The sequence below is a fragment of the Rattus norvegicus genome, chromosome 16, assembly GCF_036323735.1.
Source record: "Rattus norvegicus strain BN/NHsdMcwi chromosome 16, GRCr8, whole genome shotgun sequence".
In the NCBI taxonomy this organism is placed as follows: Eukaryota; Metazoa; Chordata; class Mammalia; order Rodentia; family Muridae; genus Rattus; species Rattus norvegicus.
Genome location: NC_086034.1, coordinates 292,599 through 312,882, shown reverse-complemented (window position 1 = coordinate 312,882; position 20,284 = coordinate 292,599). Strand labels below are relative to the sequence as shown.

The following is a 20,284-nucleotide window of genomic DNA, read 5'->3' as shown; positions in this document are numbered from 1 at the left end:
CCCTAACACCCTTCTAAACAAAATAGTCATCATGGTGAACTGAGGCCATGTCCCAGTGAGCCAAACACTTGCTGTGCAAATATGAGTATTTGAGTTGGTGCCCCACAACCTACCTAAAAAGGTTGGATACTGTAGCACACATCTCTAACCCTAGCACTACTGCTGTAAGATAGGAAGCAAAGACAGGGGAAGCCCTGGAAGCTCACAGGCCAGCTAGCCTGGTGTACACAGTGGCAAACAAGAGACCTTGTGTCAAAGTGAAAGGATTAAAATCTGAGGTTGCTATCCTCTAACCTCCGCACACATACTATTCTGTATACACACACACACACACACACACACACACACACACACACACACACACACTGAGAGAGACAGAGAGACAGAGAGACAGAGAGACAGAGAGACAGAGAGACAGAGAGACAGAGAGACAGAGAGACAGAAACAAAGACAGAGACAGAGACTTCTAAAAATCAAAATGCCCTCAAGTCCTAATGTATCTGAGACAATGGCAGAGATCAGAGTTGAGACAGGAAGGGACAATAATGTGCAGAAGGTCTGTCCCCATCAAAACTCATGTTGGAATTTAATAGCCAATGTAATGGTTATTGGCAAATGGCTGGAATTCAAGAGATGTTTGGCCATGAGACTTCTACCCTTGTAAAGGAGCTATTATAGTCATCACGTGAAGAAATTTGTTATCACAAGGGGGTTACTGCATCTTCTCCCTATGCATACACTCTCTCTCCGTTGCCCTTTTGCTCTCTGTAATGAGTCAAAGCAGCCAAAAGTCCTCACCAGATGCATCTGCTCAGTCCGACCTCTCTAGCTTCCAAATTGTGAGCTTGTAAGTTCAGCACACCTCTCCCCCCGACACCCACCCCTCAGTATAAACTGCCCTGTCTCAACAATTCCACAGGAAATTAACTGAGCCAGGAAAGAAACTGTCCACACCCTCTGCTCCTTAGTTGTTGAAACCTCTTCCCTGTAAACTGCTGAGGGTAGCAGGAAGTTCACTGCAGACAGAAGAGAGGAATAGCCCACCCTCTCATCTCCACAAAAGAGGCTGGCAGGAGACGTGAGAAACAGACCAGACCTGGCCAGCAGCCACAGGCATTGCATTAGCTTCTTGCAGAATTAGCAAACCAGGGTGGGATCTCTGTCTCCTACAGGGTACAAGGCAAGGCTGGAGGAAAAAATTCTGAAAACTCCTCTACCTCCCTACAGAGGCTGAGTGTGTTCTATGTTCCATTCCTGCAGAGACTTTGGTGACTGAAGAGAGGTAGGAAAGGGTTTCATCTTGCCAAGTGACAGATCTGTTTATTTCAAAGGCTGAACCCCAGTGTCCACTGCCAAACTCATCAGTTCTCCCAGTCCAAAGAACTCCTTAATGCAGTCATCGCAGCCCACTGAGTCCCCTTGAGCTGCCCATCTCTGTTCTATCCGCGTCCCACACCAGCCACTCCAAACTCCAGGAGCCCCCTCCCTCTCCACATTCTCTCACTCTGTTCACTGGACACCGGGAACCTGCCTTCTGCAAAGCACTGTGTTAACTGCAAGCGGTCCCAGTGCTTCTGGCTTTCACAGGAAGTCACAATGGGAGACCTAGCAGAGCTGCACTGCCTGAGGGAGCTTTGATGGAAAATGTGGAATAGCACCAAGCACAGCAAAAGCTCAGAGGGTGAAGAGGAGGGAGGGATCTTTCCAGCAGTGGGGAGGGCATCTGCCAAACCTGGATAGACAGAGGCATGACAAGGATGAAATGGCCAGTAATCATCAGCTGTGATAGGAGTTCCTAGGGTCAGGAAGTTGCCTGATCATTTCCAGCCTCCTAAGTCCTCTTTCAGAGTCTGAGTTTGCTCCTGAGAAGGTTATAGAGTATTTGGAAGCAAGTGACATCATCAGATGGATAATGGGAAGACGTTGTCTTTGACTACAGAGGGAGCCACAGGCAAGGGGACAGGAGGGCAGCTCCAAGGATACTGTCATGAATGATGTCAGATGAAGAGACAATGGTGAAATGGTAGATCCTGAAACACAGGACCATGAGCACTATGGGGAATGACAGGGAAGAGGGATCTGAGCTTTTCTGTGCACAACACCCGGAATGGACATTCTTCTGCATTATCTCATCAACCCTTTAGTTTTGTGTGTCAGACACTGCTTCCACAACCATGTCACACATGTAGAAACTGAGCTTTCAAGGAGTCTCTCTAGCTTACTCTAGTGTCCTGGTTTGTTCTTCTGTTGCTATGGTAAATATGAACAAAAGCAACTTAGGTAAGAAAAGGTTGTTTGACTTATGTGATTGCTCCAATCACAATCCATCAATGTGCTAAGTTAGGGCAGGAACTCTAGCAGAAGCAGAGACAGGAATCATGAAAGAGCTGCTTATTAGCTTGATTTTCTCTGGCTTGCTTAGCTGCTTTTCTTGTACAACCAAGGCCCACCTGATAATAATGACACTGCCCACAGTGGGCTGTGTCTTCTATATCAGTGAACAACTAAGTAAAAGATCCAAAGACATTCCCACAGTCTGATGCAGACAACCCTTCAACTAGGTTTCTTTTTCTCAGGTAACTCTAGGTTGTGTCAAGGTAAAAACATTTACATCACACCTAGGGAAGAATTCTCCAAGGATTAGGACCAGAGTTTAAGGTTTCTGGGACCAGCAGAGACTGAGGGAAAGGCCATCCAGAGACTGCCCCACCTGGGGATCCAGCCCATATACATACAGCCACCAAACCCAGACAATATTGCTGGTGCCAAGAAGTGCATGCTGATAGGAGCCTGATATAGCTATCTCCTGAGAGGCTCTACCAGAGCATGGCAAATACAGAGGTGGATGCTTGCAGTGAACCATTGAATTGAGAACAGCATCCCCAATGGAGGAGTTAGAAACAGGATTGAAGGAGCTGAAGTGGTTTGCAACCCCATAAGAACAACAATGCCAATGAACCAGTGCTCTCAGGGCCTAAAGCACCATCCAAGCACTATAGATGGACAGATCCATGGCTCCAGCTGCATATGTTGCAGAGGATGGCCTTGTTGGGCACCAATGGGAGGAGAAACCCTTGGTCCTGCCAAGGCTGAACCCTCCAGTGTAGGGAAATGTCATGGTAGAGAAGCAGAGAGGGATGGGTAGGTGGATGGGATAATATCCTCATAGAAGCAGGGGGAAGGGGATGGGATGTGGAGTTTATGGACAGGAAACTGGGAAAGGGGATAACATTTGAAGTGTAAATAAAAAATATTCAATGGGGAAAAAAGAAAAAAAAGGTTTCTGGGACCATGTAAATATGGTTTCTCTTGCTCTGATAGGTCAGAGGAAAAGAGAAAGACAAGTTCAGTGAAGGGTATGTCTGAAGACCTGGAGTACATCAAGACATTGATGAGTAATAAAAGGCATGGAGCTGAGGTTCAAGGGTAAAAAGCAGAGCTGAGAGACAGTCTAAGGAAAGGAAACCTCAGAAGTGGAAACGAGTCCTGTGTGTGTGTGTGTGTGTGTGTGTGTGTGTGTGTGTGTGTGTGTGTGTGTGTGTGTGCTGTGCTGTGTATATGTCTCTGTGTCTGCATGTATGTGTGTGTATGTCTGTGTCTTGTGTACATGTGCATACACTTGCGTGTGTCTGTGTGTATATATGTAGAATAAGAAGAGAAGAAGCCAAAGTCAGAGTTCTAGAAAATAACCCCAATGAAGAAAGTGAGCAGAGCAGGGGCAGGTAAGGAGAGAGTTAACAGCCAGTCTGCAAAGCATTCTCTACCTTCACCCAGAGATACCCCAGGCAAGACAGGAAAATGACCTAGTCCAATTTCCTCATAATCCTGCTAGTGACAGAACCCCTGGCAAACACCCTAATGATACTGGCAAGCATCGAGGTTCTTATCTGTGGAATGCTTTTAGCAAGATGTGCCCTATCTGCCCAGCATTGCCTGCAGTAAACAAATATGGAACCTCTGCATTTATGGGGTGGTGCCCTGGGAAAGGTTATCCAAACTATAAAACAAGCTGAGAATTAGGTAAAGATTTTTGTTACCAAAATAGCTCCCTCTGGAGAGGGATGCCCCTCATGTATCATGTACAGACCCCTTGTGACATATCTGGGCTAGGCTTCAACCTTATGTGTATAGTCATGGAAAAATGTTCTATCGTCCACACTCTACACTCTATATGCATCTCTACTTGAATTTTGCAACTATAAGTAAGGCTGGGTACTCTTCATATTAGGTCTGAGCTATAGTTTATGAATCTGATTTGACCATTGAACCTTTGTGTTTTATCTCAAAGACACATACTAAACTACTACATGATTTTCAGAATCCTTTGCCCAGGCCTGACTTGAGCCAGGCCACAGAACAGCAACTTGACTTTCCAAGAGGCAAGTCCCTGGCCAAGGAAGATCTGGTGTGGCATCAGCAGTTATGTCTTCCCAGACATCAGGACACCATGGGAGCCTGAATGCAAGGAAAGTACAAGGTCAGCTCTGGAGAGGACCCTTAATTGCTGCATTCCTGTGGTGGCAGAGAGTAAGTGTAGGAACAGAAAGCCAAAATACAGGCTCATCCTGGAGAAAAACAACTGGTCCCTAGGTAGGGCAGGGCAATGGGAATGAAGAGAAGCTGGTAATTTAGATCTACTCTGGATTTGGACGCTCTGGACTTAGAAGTTGATTGAATCTGCAGGTTAGAATACTTTGAAGCTTCCCACCTAGGCAACTGGGTAGATGATACTCCAGGTGACAGAAAATGGACAGCTGAGCTTGGACGTGAAAAAGATCAGTGTTAGATGTTGGGGACTTTTGAGAACATCCTCATTTGTCTTGTCTTGTCTTGTCTTGTCTTGTCTTGTCTTGTGTGTGGATAGATATCTGGTTCTGAAGCTCCAGAGAAGTCACTGATCTGAGGATGGCTCGGGACATGGAAGATCACAAAAGAAATGAGAATTGGAAAGAGGAAAGGGCCAAGGCCAAGGCCCCTCACCAACTATGATGAGATTTCTCAAAACGCAGCCCAAAGTTAACCAAGGGTGTTTATAAAAGGCAGATCCTTGGCCCTGCATCAAAATTACAGAATCAGAATGTGTGGTGTGTGGAGCTTGAGATAATCATCTGCATGCTAATGAGCAGCCTGAATGGTGCTTAAGCACTCCAGCCTTTGAGAAGCACCGAAGTAAAGAATGAGCAAAGGGGGAATTTGCTCCAAGGAGACAGAGGAAGAACAGGAGAAAAAATGACACCCCCCCCAAAAAAATACCCAGCTGAGTTCCTGCCATGAAAACAGGCAGCAAAGGTGTTGGGCTGGGAGCTGGTGATTATGTCCATTGTTTCTGCAAACGGAAGCCAAGCAAGGACAAAGAAATGTCCCCTTGGTCCTTGCTTGGCAGCATGGTGGTTATGATGCTGATTTGGTTAGAGGAATTAGTGAAGGGGATAAGGATGAGGGGGATGCCCATTGAAATGGGCTGGTGGGCAGGTAGTAAGTGAAGAAGGAGGAGGATTTAGACTGTTTCCCTAATTAGCTTGACTATGAATGGGGAGAGAAGTGAGGAGGAGGAGGAGGAGGAAGAGGAGGAGGAGGAGGAGGAGGAGGAGGAGGAGGAGGAGGAGGAGGAGGAGGAAGTACGAGGACCTGTAAAAAATGTCGCTGTGAGTGTAAAGGTACAAATATATCTGATTACTGAAGGGATTGAAGACAGGGCAATCAGTGTAGGATCTGGATGGTAAGGCCCACAAAGCAGGAGCAAATGATGAGTTAAGGGTAAATAGTGGCATTAGTCTTGGTTGGAGACAGGTCTATAGGACAAGCATACTGACAGTGTCTTTACAGGTCAGCAAGGAGTTAATGTCCCCAGTGGATGCTCACTACTTTTTCCCAAAGCAAGAAATTAACTCTTGGGCAAGATGGAAATGACAACAGAGATTTGAAGACCATAAAGTCCATGGAAGCAAGGTCATGCTAATGTTGGCTACTAGTCCAGGAGTGGGTGATTCTGGCTCAGAAGTTAACATGATTAGAAGTTATTATGACTAGATTGTCAGAGCCCAACCACAAAGAATTTCAGATTTCTATAATACTCATGTGCATGCCCTTCTAAGTCACAGTTTCTAACCCTGTAGTCTACAGACCTCTACTCCTCCCTATAGAGGGGCTGAATGAACAAAAAACTCTCCAGACGTCTCAGAAAAGGAATTGCTTTCTGAAGGACTGAAAGGGAAGTATTGTTTCTTCAATCCTGCCACACACTGATGTGCCTAGAAAGCCACTGCTCAGCTTCCTAGGAGTGGAAAGCCATTGAACTTCAGTGTGTTGTTATGACCAAAATACCAAGAGACCAGCTTAATGAAGAAAGGACTTATTCTAGATCATAGTTTCACAGTATTGAGTCTACGATTGGTTGGTTATATACCCTTGAGCATAATATCATAAGAGATAGCATATTGTGTTGGCTAACCTTGGTTGTGAACTTGACACAGCTGTCACGAGAGATCCTCAACTGAAGAACTGCCTCCCTCAGATTGGTTGGTGGGCATGTCTATGCATCATGTTCTTGATTGCTAATTGATGTAGGAGGACTCCATCCACTGTGAGTGCCATCCCTAGGCAAGTGGGTTGTGTAAGAAAGCTAGCTGAATGTGAGCCTGGAAGCAAGCCAGTAAGTGTATTCCTCCACTGTTTTCTGCTTCAATCTTCTGTCAGTAGTTCTTGCCTTGGCTTCCCCCAAGGATAGATTAGAACCTATGAACTAAAATAAGCTTTCTTGTCTAGGCTGCTTTTGGTCATGGTGTTCATCTTCGCAGAAAGCTTGTGGCTGTCAGGAAGCAGAAAAAGGGAGGGACAAGAGACCAGGTATACTCCTCAAAGTCATAGTTCCCAATGACCTACTTCCTCCATGTAGGTTACCTCCCCTACCTAGAGTTTCTAGAACATCCTATAGTCAAATCGTAACAGGGTTATCATTCTAGGAAACTTTCAAGACAATTAATTCTGCTCAAAATCATACTCATCCTCTACACAGAGACGAACTGTATAAGAACCTGTGGTGGTTGCAGTGGGAGACACGAAGATAGAAGCACAGCCAGCAGGGCTGTTCCTCCTTTGCTCGAAGCTCAACAGAGCCCTCACCAATTTCTCTGGTGTCTGCCACTGAGTGTTTAAACTTCATCAAGACCTGCAGGAGGCCTCTGGAAAATTTCAAAGAGCTCTGTGTAAATGATTCAAGTCATTTGAGAAATGTCCAAAGTCATTGCTCACGGAAAGCCATGGGTATCGAAAGGATGTGGTCTTGAATCCAACAGTGTGTCTGGACTTGCTAGTACATCGGATTACTGTGCAGAGTTGGCTAGCAGAAGGTTCAGTCTTACTCAACTTCACACGCTGGCATGAAGACCAGCCCGCAGGCTCTATGGATACACTGACAACCTTGAGACGCTCAGGTCAAGGCTGAGCAAGCTTTGCAAACCAGAAACAGTCATCAGCATTCAGTCCTCACAGCTCCCAAAAGGGATAAACAAAACCAAGGCTACCTCACTTATCCACAGATCTTTCTGTCATGTCACTAGAACCTTCTCTCCCTGTGGTTGGCGACAGAGAGAAAACTAAGGTTTCAGAATGTTACTAAAGCAACCAAGGGCACTTGGCTCTTGTGTGTCCTTCTGCAGTACCCACAAGTAGATGAGATTCCATGCAGCCTTCATGGGCTCTGGGCTACACTCTGTTCACCTGAGTGATAAAGAGTCATATCTAATGGACCCTAAGTATCGTCTCAGTCTCTTGGTCACTGTCTCCTGATGACAACGTTGTGGCTTTGATTTCCCCTTTTTATGAGTTAATGTCTCAGTAGGCTATTCAGACCCCTGCTATATCCAAACCCTTGAGGATACTTTTACACATGTGAGCATGCCTCATCCCCATCTTATAGGTAAGAAAACCAAGCCCAGCTTTGTTAGGTGTCAGATCCAAGGCAAGACTGAGATCTTAGGTGAGCAAGTCACAGTGGAGCTGGAAGTGTAAAGCCATCTTGAGGAGAGTGACAAAGAAGGGCTTCCAGCTTCAAAACTAAATAAGTGGAGTGAGACTCACCCCTTACACAGAAGGAGAGTGTTCAAGTGACTGGTAAAAAGGGAGGAGGCTAACCCATAACCAGCAAGATCACCAAGAACCATACTCTGTGCTTGCTTTTTACAAAACAAATATAAAAGTAGTAGTTAGGGGAAATGCTATAGCTCAGTGGCAGAGTGCCTGCCTCCCACAGCTGAGGCCCTGGACTAGATAACCAACATCACAGAAACGATACAAACTAAATTTGCATATAATTTTTGCGCTAGTTTGTTTTAACTGTCAACTTGACATAACCTAGACTCATTTGGGAAGGAAGTCTTAATTATTATCTAGATCAGGTTAGCCTGTGGGCATGCCTTGTTGGCCTACTGGGGATTGTTAATGGACTCAGCCCACTGAGGGTAGAACCATTCCTTAGGCTGAGCCATGAACTACATAAGAGTAAAAAAACCTAGCGGATAGCAAGCAAGCAGATGGTATTGTTGCATTTGTCTCTCTCTGTTCTCTACTAGATGTGATGTAGCTGCATGACTTTCTGCCTTGACTTCTCTCCATGATGGAGAGGTATTATAAGGCCCTGGTATTATAAGGCAAATAAAACTCTTAACTCCCCTAAGATTGCTTTCAGTTAGTGTGCTTTATTGCAGCAACTGAAATGAAAGTAGAGGGTATTTCAATGTGACTTAGCTGAGACCCAGGGTATAGTTAGCACCTGTTCTGATCAAGCTTTGTAGGCACCTCAAGCCTGGTATTCACCCTGCCAAGATTGTCTACTTTGTGGTGCTCTGGGTAGAGTAAATCTGGGTTGATTGCTGAAAGATTTCCAATTCATCTGTTTAAAGTGTGTGTGTGTGTGTGTGTGTGTGTGTGTGTGTGTGAGAGAGAGAGAGAGAGAGAGAGAGAGAGAGAGAGAGAGGCAAGCACTGGGTTTGTCAGAACCTGGGTGGGCATCACCAGGAAGTGAGAAAAGAGGGTTGTGTAAGCAGATCTAAAGAAAAGAGAAAGGGCATTAGGAGTGGAAGGGTCTCCCCTTTGAGGATGGCTGAGAAAAGAAAGCAACTCATGGGTAGGACTCTTACAGAGAGACAATACAAAAAAATCACCAGAAGCCTGATCACCTCCTGTCAGAGAACTAAGTATCTCAGATTTCACACTTGGACTTTTAATCAACTCCACTCCTAGTTGATAACAGAATGTAGGATGCAGGAAGAGATTAACATGGAGAAAACTCTGGGTTAGCTGAGACAGGCAGCCAGCCTTCACTCCAGAGCCATCTTGGTCTCCTCCAGGACAACTGCCCTGCAAACATCATTCCATCCTTAGCCCCACACAGCTCCCAAGATCACTACTCTTATCAACTACACCTGCATTCCACATACAATCATTTCTTGTCTCCAAGACTAATTCTTAAAGACCAGTTCATAATACTGTGTAATTCAAAGAGTGGAGACTGATCGTTAAAGATACAGATGTCCAAGTCAACCTGTAAAAATCCATTGTTCAAATCCACCGTGTGTCATGGGCATCTGTATCCTGGATTTGATCCTGGGGAGAGTCTGATGAATTTGCCAAGCAGGGCAGCCACTATATCAGGGAACCAGAGATTAATGAGATTGGGAGGGACCAGAGCTAGCATACCATGACTGTGGAACTAATCCAGCCTGCTGCTCTTTTGTTGTAAATAAAGTTTTATTGGAACATAGCCACGCCTACTCACTTAGATTCTCTCCATGGATGCTTTCATAGTATTGTGATTCATATGGCTCACAAAGCACAAAACATACATGTTATAGTATTTTCAAGAAAGAGTTTGGCTCCCCCTGGGGAATAGGCAACCTCAGAGTTGCTATGCCTGCTAGGGAAAGATGAAGAAGCAAAAGGACCCACTTTTTCCTCTTTGTCTGGAGTATAGCAGGCTCCCATTGTCTGCAAGGTATGGGAGACACTGAATGGTTCACCTACTAAGGAATTTCTTCCTAGAAATAGCTTTATTTTGGGGGAGCTTCTTGCCTTCAGTAGAGGAAATTGTAGTCCAATTGTCGATCATAACATTCAGCATTCTCCTTGGACACATGACCCAAACAGAACCCACTCATATCTTGAGCCAGTTAAGGAAGTTCCACATCTCCCAGGGGCACTGGGAAACTGTTAAGCACTGTTAAACAATTGTTAAAAATCTTTTTATCAAAAAGCACAATCAGGGCCTGGGAAGATGTCTCCAATGTAAAGTGTCTGCCTCACAGAGCCACACGAGCCTGAGAAACAGAGTTCAGATCCCAAGCACGCATGTAAAATCCAGGTGTAGAGGTGAGCGTATGTAACCCCAGTGCTGGAGTGAGAGGAATTACTGATCTCTAGAGCTCACTAGCTAGACAGTCTATATGATCAGTGAGCTCTGCAAGTCCACTGAAAAACAGTCTCAAAAAGAAAAGGAAGATTCAGTCTCCAAGTGCTCACATGCACGTGTACATACATGCACATGCACACACACACACACACACACACACACACACACACACACACACTTTTTTAAAAAATCACAATTGGTGTTAATAACAGGGTCTTTAAAGTGTATATTCTTAAGCACTCCTGGTGTTCATTATCCTTCAAACAAGCATCTTTGGAAGCAGGGTCAGTTTGACTTCTGGTCAGCAGCTGCTGGACTCTTCCTTGTTGCCTTGCTCACCTGGCTGCTCTGAGAAACTAAAAAGAAAATCATGTCAGTCAAACAGCTCTCCAGCCAGTCCTAGGCCAGCACCAGCCATCTTGAACATTCCATGGATATGCTGGGACAACTAAGCAAAGACTGTAACTGATTATTGAGGCTCTACAAAGTGCAGCCTCAACCAGGGATATTTGAAATAATTTGCACCAATCTTGGCTATGGCAAACCTCCATGAACTCTGGAGAATCCTGAAACCCTTTTTACTGAGGCCAAACAGGGAGCATGCTCCCTGGTCACTAGCGGATGGGCTACTGTGATTGCTGCTAAGAGGCAAGGCTGTGATTGGTACAAAATATAAGCTGCAATGACTGAACAGTGCAAAAAGACAAATGACAGTGACTGGTCTGGAAGCTACATAAACAGGCTGCTGTGGCTTCCTGGGATGGGGTGGGCCAGTTTCCTCCCAAGGTGGCAGCTGCTGGACTCTTCCCTGAGATGCTGGTGTCTCAACTTTGGGGTTTTTCACAGTGGCCTATGTGCAGTGGTAAGTACTATCTGGCAACACAGAAGGCAACAGCAAAGGAACAGAGGCAATGGCAGCTGAGCAGTGGACGGCCCAGGTTGCAAACAGAGCAAAAGAAGAGAAGCAGTTGAGTGGTTATTAGGAGGCCAGGACAGGAAGAAGAGGGCAGTAGAAGCAGGGAGATGCCAAAAGAAGGCAGAGAACTGAGGTAAAGGGATAAACAACAGTAAGGAACCAGAGAAGAGGCTCTGAGTAGCAGGATTGCTCCAGAGAGCTGGCAAGTCTTCAGATCTCAGACCTCAGGCCAAAAGCTGTGACACTGGCCAGGTTAAGAAGGAGGTTAGTGGGGGTTGGGGATTTAGCTCAGTGGTAGAGCACTTGCCTAGGAAGCACAAGGCCCTGGGTTCGGTCCCCAGCTCCAAAAAAAAAAAAAAAAAAAAAAAAAGAAGAAGGAGGTTAGTGGGCCGGAGAGATGTCTCAATGGTTAAGAGCACTGTCTAGTCTTCCAGAGGTCCTGAATTCAACTCCCAGCAACCACATGAAGACTCACAACCATCCATAATGGGATCTGATGCTCTTTTCTGACGTGCAGACTTACATGCAGATAGAGCACTCATATACATAAAATAAATCTAAAAGAAGAAGAAGAAGGAGGAGGAGGGGGAGGAGGAGGAGGAGGCAAGCAGGTGTCACTGGGCAAGGTGGTACCTCAAAAAAATAATGCCAGAGAGGGGGAGCTTAGTGACTAACTTCTGGACACACACACATGCATTGGCTACAACTAAGGGCTGAGGAATTCTGTATGTAGGCATGGATAAAGGCTGGAAAACCACACTTTCCTAGGCCCACAACAACGCTGCAACATGTGTGTGTCTGTGGGGTCCAATATTAGAGGTCCATGACACTGGAGGACCTCCTGCTCATGCTCCTATCCAATGTCATCCCACCACCCCTTTGAGAGCTTCTTGCCCACCCATGATTTCTATCTCGGAAGAGTAAAAGCCTCCTGATTGTCAGCAGCCTGTCCCTGGTATCTGGATCTGGACGAGAAGAGAAACACTGACATCTATTCTGACCTCTATCCCTTCACAAAGGACCTGATCTCAGGATGCCTGGGATTCCCTCCTGCCCCGAAAACAACCCTTTCTGTCTTTGTTTTATCTCCTTCATAATATCCCTTTCAAGGTAATTTGGAATTTAAAGCAGTCGCCTACATCTCTTTTCCTTCAAAACTCCAAGGAATATAAAGTACAGGGATTTAACAGACCGTGGTGTGGGGGAGTCGCCCTTTGACAGATGTTCACCTAGACCAAAACTGAAAAATTAACCAAGAACCCAGAACTTAGTCATACTTCCTCCTATCCCAATGTCACCCAATTCCCCAAACCCCACGATCACTGACAGTCAATATCAGACAAGACTCGATCCCCAAAATATAAGAATCATTTTAGAAATTAGTAAATAGGTATGTAGCAAGGAGTCTCCTCATACTACCAATGGTAAAGGCAACTCTATAGATAAAAAAAAAAACCTCTCCAAAGAGAGTGCCATCGTGTGTGTGTGTGTGTGTGTGTGTGTGTGTGTGTGTGTGTGTGTGTGTATGCATGATGTCACAGCAGGCATTTAAAAGCATCAAAAGATCAAGTGGGGAGATGAATGCTAGATGAGTAGAATGACATTTCTGTGCTGGGAATAATGGCTTTAATGAATTTATTCACCCCTGTCCCCATATCATATGGTACAAAAGCGGGAGGGGGCTGAGGAGGGAAACAGAGTATGGAGGTGTTGTGTGTAAAAGTGAGCTTAGGCAGGTGGGTAGAGGGAGGAAACAGCAAGATTGGAGGAACTGTCAGTGTGAACCATGTGTCCCTGTTTCCCAGAATGCCTCCCTGACACAAAGTGGTGTGGTCTCTGAGCTCAAGGCGGCAGCAGGCCCAGCGCCCCTACAGCAGATGGCTAGGCCACCAATAGCCTGACAGGACAGAAGCTATCGGTGCCTTGTAGCTGGCAGAGCACCTCTGTTGACTTTGGTCACCCAGGATAACCAGACGGGGAGTCCATGGTGGTAGCTCTCACATACTATGGAGTTCATCCAGTGACTCACGAGCAGCTACACATGAGTCACAGAGGCAATGTGGACAGCCTCACCCAGACCATGAATTAGGATCTAACCCATACCCCAATGTTACTGGGTGGTGGAGCCTTTCGGTGAAGGATGCATGGGCTGAGGGTAGAGTCATCTCAAATAGAGTTAGTGCCCATATTCAAGAGATGCCAGAGAGACCCCTGGCGCTTCACATGAAGACATAACAAGCAGGCACCCTCTTTGAAGCAGCAAGTGGGTCCTCCCCAGATACAAATCCGTCAACCCCTTGACACTGGACTTCCAGCATCTAGAAAGTGGGAAGTCTCTGCCTGCATTAGTCACCCAGCCCACGGCATTTTGTTATAGCAGCAGAAAGACAAAACACAAGGTCTCGGTGTGAGCAGTCAATGCGGACAGACCACACCTACCAACCCTGGGATGTCACTGGGACACTGTGCAGGGAGCTTAGCAGTTCTCAAACTGGAGAGTTACCTTTCTCACCCGTGATGTAAACCCCATGGTGTGATTGGAGGGAGACATTAGGTGACCCACACCAGTCTCTTAGCTTGCTCTGATGGTTTGGCGGGACCTAAAATCATCTAGGAGACAATCTGTGGCCATGCGAGTGAGAGATAACCTAGATTAATGTAACTGAGTTGGGAAGGCTCACCTTAACTGTGGCAGTACCACAGTGGGTAGTTGGAACCCTGGGTAGAATAAAAGAGAAATCAAGCTAAACACCAGCACTCATTAATTGCTATCTGATGCCAGGCTGTGGATGCAATGACACTAGTCACCCACTCATGCTGCCACCCCCTCTACCCCCTAACCTCTACCCCCTTGCAAGGTGGACACATGCCTTAGAACCATGAGGCAAAATAAACCCCCCTTTCTTTAAGTTGCCTTTATCTGGTGTCTTGTCACAGCAGTCAGGGAGTAACTAATACACCTATTCACAAAGAAATTCCCCTTCCTGCCTAGTTCCATACACACCAATATCATCCTGAGCCCAAAATCTCACCCAGTGTTTGTTCGCAGTGACCCGGGAACTGGGGACCAGGCCCGGTTTCTGTTCACAGTGGACAGACCAAGCTGTGATAGCAGGATGGCAGGAAAGCAGGTGCCTACGTCATCCTGACCTCTGATGAAGGTCAGGTGATACAGGACACTGCCATGCAAAGGCAGCCACAGGTCCAGGTGGCAGTAACCTGTCATAGGGAAGTTTCCATCGGACATTCTGTTTCCATGGCCTTTTCCTCTTCCTTCAACCTATGGAAGCCTTCAACACACCTGGAAATGTCAGTGGCTTCTCAGCAAGAAGGTCCCTGTCAGTTAGGTGTGGCTGAGTCCCACCCAGGCAAATAGATGGACTTTGAGAGACAGAGGGGGCCTGAAGAGTCTGCTTTGTTTGCATCTATTGGGCCAAAAGGCTGAGGAGTCAATAACAAATAATGACAGGAAAACGTCTCTGGAACTTACTGGAGAACCAAGAACACACAGGAAGTAGTAGGTTCAATCTAATAACAACTATGCAAAATGGGTAATGTTACTGTTAGGCCCATTTTACGAGAGGAACTTAAGGCTCAGAAAAGTGATGTAACCTATCCAAGGTCACATGGTAAATAAGTGCTGTGGGTCATCTGGTTTAAAAGTCCATGTTCCAAACCTTGAACAACTTCATGGAGTCATGCTATAGAGAAGTGGCTAGAAGCCAGAATCTGGGAGGTAAGAGTTGCTAACACCCACCTAGAAAGTGAGCAGACCATGACAGCGCCACCCTAGAATCCCTCCGGAAGAGGAAAGGTGAAAGTGGGAACTTCAGAGGATCATTACCTCAGATCATTTTCGTTGTCTCAGCTTGCTTGCTGCAGCAGCAAGGCATTACACTAAGAGGGCCTGAGGAAGCCATGGGGTATCCACACTAAGTCCTGCAGCCAGGCTTGGAAGGGGGGCTACAAAGGGCCCCCACTCTACCCATGGGCTAGCATGAATCACCATAAGCTCTAAGAGGACCTCAGCAAGGGGTCAGTCAGGACTGAAACAGATGGCTATCCCAGTCCTAATTATGTGCTTTAATGAGAAAATGTCGAAATGGCATCCATCTTGCTCAGTTTTTGTCTCTGTACCTGGGCTTACAGACGGGTGCAGCATAAGTAGAAAGAGAGACAGGCGAGCAGTTGAGAGTACTTGCTGCTTTTGCAGAGGATCCAGGCTCAGTTCCCAGCCCATACATCAGTGACTCACAACCTCCTGTAACTCCAGCTCTGGGGGAATCCAACACTCTCTTCTGACCTCTGCAGACTCCTGCTTGCGTGTAACATGCATACATGCAATCAGCCACACATGCATACCCATAAAATAAAATAAATCATTATTTTAACAAGTGAACGAAGTGGATGGGAAGAAGCCAGCGCCTCCCAGCTTTGGCATTGCTGGCTGTAGGGGTGTCCTGGGTGGCAGCATCTGGGTCTCTGAGGCCCACTGGAGGTGAACGTTCTTCTTCTACAAAATCACAATCAAAATTGCCCCCCAGGGTCCCCCTCTAACGTGTAAAACAAAATCCTTAATTTATGCCACTAATTGAAAGAGGGGCCCCAATATTTATCCATACATTCAACAAGCAGGGCATGTCCCTGCACCAGAAGCTCAGAAGGGCAGGAAGGAAGTCAAGCAGCTTTCGAGTTCTGTGATGAGAAGGGAGAATAGTGTTGGGTTGGCCTGGGAGGAAGGATGACATTAACAGCCAACCTCAGACCATAGGACAGGCATGAATGAGAAGGTGAGGGGGCATTCAGACCAGATACCAGCTAGGAACAAAAAAAAAAAGAGAGAGAGAGAAAGCGAGAGCCTGAGGCTCAGCAAATTGTACACAGAAATCCCCACGCAGTTCCTGGACCTTTGACAGGTGGCCTTGCAACAGCCGCCCTCTCTCCTCTCAGCTTTGAGCCTGGCTCTGTGTTGTCCCACCCAGGAGGGCCGTGGATCAAGGTGGTCTTGGCAGATCTGCTCGGAGGAATTAGCTGGTGACATTGAAGTTACAGGACGGCTTTCTTATTAACACACACACACACACACACACACACACACTTGCGCATCTGCACTTCCCCACACTGATTTGTTTGTTTCTCAAAAGCCCTTTCCACCCACACTGAGCTGGGCTACAAGAGATAGGACTGACTCAGCCATTTCCCTGTCTCCAGCATAAAAAGCTCTAAAAAGAATAATTTAAGCTTCTCTGGAATGAGGTCATTTAATGAATCTTCTCCATGCTAAGAGGTTTTATATGCCTTTTTAAAAACCCTCCCCCAAGCATGGGACTATGATATTACCTTGGAGAGCCAAGAGATGGAGTGATACACGTATGCACAGCACACTGGGAGGAAGGAGGTGGTTTCCTTGGCAACAGCATCCATGTTCTGGCTTCCCTCGGCTAAATTGGAATATATTGAAATATCTGCTTTGGATGCCTCTCTCTCGAAGGAAAATGAGTAGTTTTCCTATTCCATAAGCCTGCAGCTGGGGAGAGATGTTCTGTGAGTTTGATGCATCTGAATGGGGCTAAGCAGCCTGAAGGCTGGCAAAAGCACTCCTCTTGGCTCTGCAAAACCCAAGCCCTCCTTCCTTGAGCCAAGGGGAGAAGAAAAATGAAGCAAAGGAGGCCTCACCCTTCTGGCCCAGCAGAAAGCAGATGTCCATCTTAGGCTGCCTGCATAACTGCCTTTCTAGTGTGTCTCCAAGCATACCCAGCTTCACAGATGAGCCTTCAAAACCTGTGCACTAGGTCTGCAATGTGCAGAGGCTGGAAGGAAAACAGGGGTCTTCCGATCAGATCCATTCAAATCCTTGCCACAAGAACACAGCTACACACCCAAAGCAGAGTACCCAGCACACTGCGAGTGATAGTGTCGTGTCTGTGGACTTGAGCCTTCTAAATGACTTAGTGTAAGTTCTGTGAACTCTGTAACCTCAGTTTCCTTTTCTGTAAGTATCCTTCCTCCAAGGTTGCTATGAAGGTCAGATAAGGTGAGCTGTGCAATCCCTGGCACATTGAAGGCATTCAGTTCTCTTTTCTTCCTCATGCCAAGAAATAAACAACATTCTATGTCTTTCCAATAAGAGAGATTTAGCAGGGACTGGAGACGTGGCTCAGAGGTTAAGAGCACTGGCTGCTCTTCCAAAGCTCATGAGTTTAATTCCCAGCAACCACATGGTGGCTCACAACCATCTATAAGGGGATCTGATGCCCTCTTCAGGCAGGGGGATGCATATGCAACAGAGCACCCATACATTACATAAATTAAAAAAGAGAGAGAGCGATTACCAAATGGAAGAGTGTCTTGGGAAGCAAGAGAAACTTCAGGCCAAGAGCCCAAGTCTCTTCGTTTGCATAGATTTATTCCCAGGGTGCCAGGGTGTTATTGTAGAGCTCAGATAACCCAGGCTGGGAAGAGTTTGAATAGAACAGAGGACAGATTCTGGTATAACTTGAGAGCCAGCCACCAGTCTCAGAGGGAGGGGGTCAGGCCAGGTCAGGGGCAGGCAGAGAGAATGTATGTGAACACTAGCCTTTAGCAGGGCCAAGGAAGACTAAGACAAGGTTTGGTGAGGAAGGGTAGCTATGTGTCTTAGGGATGTGGCCTAGAACATGTTTTGTTCTCTCCAAGACTCAGGTTGAATATTTTTAAATTTTTAATTGCATCTATTTTGTGTGGGAGGTGGTGATATGTGTTAGGGTGGGACGCAGGTAGGGGTGGGTATACATGCCAGAGGTGTGTGGTCAGAGGACAACACCAGGAAAGTAGTTCTAGTCTTCCATGTGTGGGTCCCAGGAATTGAACTCAGGTCATCAGGCTTGGCAGCAAGCACCTTTACCCAATGAGCCATCTTGCTTGTCCATGAGATTAGAATTTGATTGTCATCATGGCAGTGATAGAAGATAAGGTCTCTAAGAGGTGATTAGATTGTGAACGTCAAATGTCCCCAAGAGGAACCTTTAGGAGGCAGGACCAAGGTGGAGGAAGTGGTTTGTCCTTAGTCCAGATGTATTGTCCATTTCATGGTCAACCACAAAGTGAACTGCTGTCTTCCACCATAGACTCAGGTCACCATCAACTAAGCAACCTTGCTTTCCCCCAGCATGAAGAACTGAAAGTCCTGAACTGGGGAGCTTGGGAACAGAGGGAGTCTCTCTTTGGTTGCTTCTACTGAGTGTTTTGGTGACAGCAGCATCAAGGTAGCTGAAACAGAAAAATCAATGCCTTTCTCATAGAAATAGGTTCATTCTCACAAGAACAGGTGAGCCTAGCCCTGTGTCTTCTCTCTTCTGCATGTGTTGTCCTGCCCACCACCCCACATTTGTACCATGTTATAGTGAGCTAAGGCCCTCAACTGACCTTTGACTTCCAACTTCTAGAATAGTGACCTCAATAAACTCCTTTTCTTTATATATTTCCCAGTCCTAGGTTTTGTGTTATAGCAACTGAAAATGGACTCAGATGCTAGGCTGCTTAAAGGTCCTCACAGCAGATACTTTGTTATATTTTATCCCAATATTATCTACTTTCACTCCTAGGAGATTCTTTCTAGTGTCCCTATTAAAATTGATTCAAACACACCAGGACCTAGATTCTTATATGAGATTCAGATTCCAGAGTTGGTCTTGAAAGACTTGGGGATAGAACTTCGCTCCAGTCCTTTTCCCCATAAGAGCATCCAAAAGCTTGGAGGAAAGCTCTCTGAGCTGTTTGTGGTCTGCAGAGTAACTGCCCTTTCCTCCTATCAGAGCATAGCCATGTGGTAAGATGTAGAGATTGGCAGCAGCGTGTGGAATCCACCTGTGCCTCGGTAGCGTCTAATTCTATATCTTTCAGCCATCTGTGGAAAAAAATATTTGCTACTTAGCAGAAGTAGCTCTGGGCCTTTCCCCTCAATCAACGGTTCTCAACCTGTGGATCTGGACCCCTTAGGGGTTGAAGGACCTTTTCACAGGAATCACCTAAGACCATTGGGAAACACAGCTATGTATATTACAATTCGTAATAGTAACAAATTACAGTTATGACATATCAACAAAAATAACTATGGTTGGGGTCACCACAACCTGAGAAATGCATCAGGAAGGTTGAGAACCACGGCTCTAGATAAAGTTGTAAGAGAACTACACGCATGGCAATATACCAGAATTGGCTACTTGTAAATCTCCAGGAGGAAGGACGGTGGCAGAAGGGATACCTGCTCTGCATGTTTTCAGATGCATCCCAAAGCTAAAATAATTAAAATAGTCTAAGAATTACAACATAAGTAATGGGCAAAGAGATGAGACAAACTCAGTATATTTCAAATGTCAACATATTTTTAAGATGAGTTATCTAAAACAACAAAAAAGATATGAAGTTGGAAGGGATATGTGTTAGAGTTGAATGCCTGGGAGTGGGGGCGGGGTATGATTTAGATACGTTGTATACACATATGGGATTTTCCAAAATGAAAAATTGTTTAAAATTCCACTATTTTGGAACTTTATGGACTATTCTGTGAATTGTGGCTGGAGGATAATTGACCAATCTACCAAGGAACAGATTTAAATTCTATTCTCTACTTCACACCATACTTCAGAATTATGTGTAGTGTAAATATTAAATTAAAAATAAGCAGTATGAAATAAGAAAAGACAGTAAGATGTAAGATACCTTTGAAGTGATGCCAGATATGGCCCATCTCACATCCTCTCAGACTCCTAGGCCATGGTTATCATTGTAGCAACCTATATACAAGGTGTTGTCTGCCAGCATCTCAGCTACATGCTTCATTCTCTGTCTGTCTCCCTCCCTCCCTCCCTCCCTCCCTCCCTCCCTTCCTCTCTCCTTCCCATGCAGGCTCTCCTTCCCTCTTCCCTTCCTTCTCTTTTCTCTCTCATCACTTCTTGCCTCTAACACAGCTCTAAAGGAAGCCT

General features: G+C 45.9%; 1 protein-coding gene across 12 annotated transcripts in view; it reads right to left on the bottom strand.

Moving 5' to 3' along the window:
* The window catches only part of LOC134482310 (uncharacterized), a 399,485-nt gene that overhangs the window by 237,531 nt on the left and 141,670 nt on the right, over window positions 1–20,284 (bottom strand). The gene's annotated exons all lie outside the window — the stretch shown is intronic.